Raw genomic sequence first — 2,500 nt, 5'->3', positions numbered from 1 at the left:
CATGGACACCTAGTAGGCTAAATTATTATTGTTATTAGACACATTATTTAGGCTAACTGTTAATTAAGGGTAACCCTTAATTAATGTAGGCCTACCCTTATTGTAAAGTGTTACCGGCTACTGTAGGTGGCAATCACACAATCCAATCCTCAAGAGTTAATAATAAAGCACAACCTGATATATAGCCTATAGACCCCTTATACAGCTTGTCAACATTGAGCTGCGCACGCAACGTGTAGGCAGAAAACCCTCAGCCCAGCATTCACAGACAGTGAAAAAGCCCCGCTGTCAGGACTGCTCTATGCCCATCTGCAACACACAGTTATATTTTAGTTTTAAAATGCAGTTCTCGGCTTACTACCACAGCTTATCGCCTAGTGATAAGCAATGTTATGCATCGAAATTAACGTTGTTTAATGGGATATGTCTTACAGACCCATACGCACTGGCGCTGTCAATTGGCCAAGCCTAGTCATACATATCCTGCATTCCTTTATAACTGGGGATAGCGTAGATAATTATTCTGTAACTTGCAAAGATATATTGTTATGTTGATAATGCACACAACTCAATAATGACATTATGTAACGTTACTTGGTCGTTAACTAACCGAGCGATGTGGCTGAGCAGCCTACAGTTTCAGGCAGCTTACCTGATTATGAAGAGCACTGCAAAGTCGGGCATTTTTAACGATTTCCTCTTTCGGCTTGCAACCAAAGACACCTACGGTTAGCATTAAAAGCAAGGACTAAAGTTTTACCGAATCCCGTCAACTCATACTGCTTTTATGCTAACCGTAGGTGTCTTTGGTTGCAAGCCGAAAGAGGAAATCGTTAGAAATGCCCGACTTTGCAGTGCTCGCTCATTTCATATCAGGTAAACTGTAGTAGGCTGCTAGTAACAGCCACATCGCTCGGTTAGTTAACAACCAAGTAACGTTAAATAATGTCATTATTGAGTTGAACTGATTGGAACGAGGACATCATTAAAAATGCCCAACTTTGTAGTGCTCTTCATAATCAGGTAAGCTGCCTGTAGCTGTAGGCTGCTCAGCCACATCGCTCGGTTAGTTAACGACCAAGTAACGTTACATAATGTCATTATTGAGTTGTGTGCATTATCAACATAACAATATATCTTTGCAAGTTACAGAATAATTATCTACGCTATCCCCAGTTATAAAGGAATGCACGATATGTATGACTAGGCTTGGCCAATTGACAGCGCCAGTGCGTATGGGTCTGTAAGACATATCCCATTAAACAACGTTAATTTCGATGCATAACATTGCTTATCACTAGGCGATAAACTGTGGTAGTAAGCCGAGAACTGCATTTTAAAACTAAAATATAACTGTGTGTTGCAGATGGGCATAGAGCAGTCCTGACAGCGGGGCTTTTTCACTGTCTGTGAATGCTGGGCTGAGGGTTTTCTGCCTACACGTTGCGCGCGCAGCTCAGTTTGTTGTCATTGTGACGTAGGCGTATAATTGGTCTATAGCTTTTTTTTTTTTACAGTATGATAATAAATCATTTTGTTTTGGTAGAGCATGTGCAAGGTAGTTTAACAGGGTACCATCAACATCATCATCAGCATCCCCCGACCTGAACCACACACACACACACACACACACACACACACACACACACACACGTGGGTGCGCGTGACATATGTACATACACACACACACACACACACACACACACACACACACACACACACACACACACACACACACACACTTCAATGTCATCTCTCACAAGTTGCAAGTTCCCAGTAATCAGTTCCTTGTTTGCAAGAAAAACAGAAAAGGGAAGTATAAGAAAAAAAAGACCCAACTCTTTTTTCTGCAGGAGGAGGAGAGGTGGGGTCACTGAGTGAGGAGAAGACAGATTGGTGAACAAGGGGCCGCCAAAGAGAGGAGAGAAGAGGAGAGGAGAGGTGGACCAACGAGGACTGCAAGACTGTACAACTGAATGGACAACGGCAGAAGCAAGAGGAGTGGTGGAGGAGAACGACAAAACAGAGAGATGTGTAGAGGAGTGGCATGGAGCTGCTGCTGGCTGCTGCTGGCACTTTCTCTGACAGGTAAGACCCAGAGTCCTAAACAGAGAGAGATCTAATCACACTCATGTTGGCATTTGTGTGAAGAACCTCACTTTCTGCGACATGCACAACTAAACTAATTTGTATGGCAACCAATATTATTAAAAATGTTTGGCAGCATCTAATGTCTGTAGAAACGCATCATGTAAAAAAGTATTCCACTTCAAGACTGTGTCAGTTGCTGATCAAGTTTTGAACCTTTCTGTCTGATTTTCAACAAATGTCCTGTGATACTGCAAACCTTATTTTAACAAACTGTATTCCAACAATAGCCTATACTTGTCAACTTTTTGGGAAACAATGTACGTTAAGCTACTTGAGGAGTTGCCTAACCATTATTGCCAATTTGCCACATCTTGTTGGCAAGGGCATTGTTGGAATAAAACATTTGAAT

The sequence above is a fragment of the Poromitra crassiceps genome (genome assembly GCF_964638095.1).
Source record: "Poromitra crassiceps genome assembly, chromosome: 1".
In the NCBI taxonomy this organism is placed as follows: Eukaryota; Metazoa; Chordata; class Actinopteri; order Beryciformes; family Melamphaidae; genus Poromitra; species Poromitra crassiceps.
Note: the sequence above shows the minus strand (reverse complement) of the source record.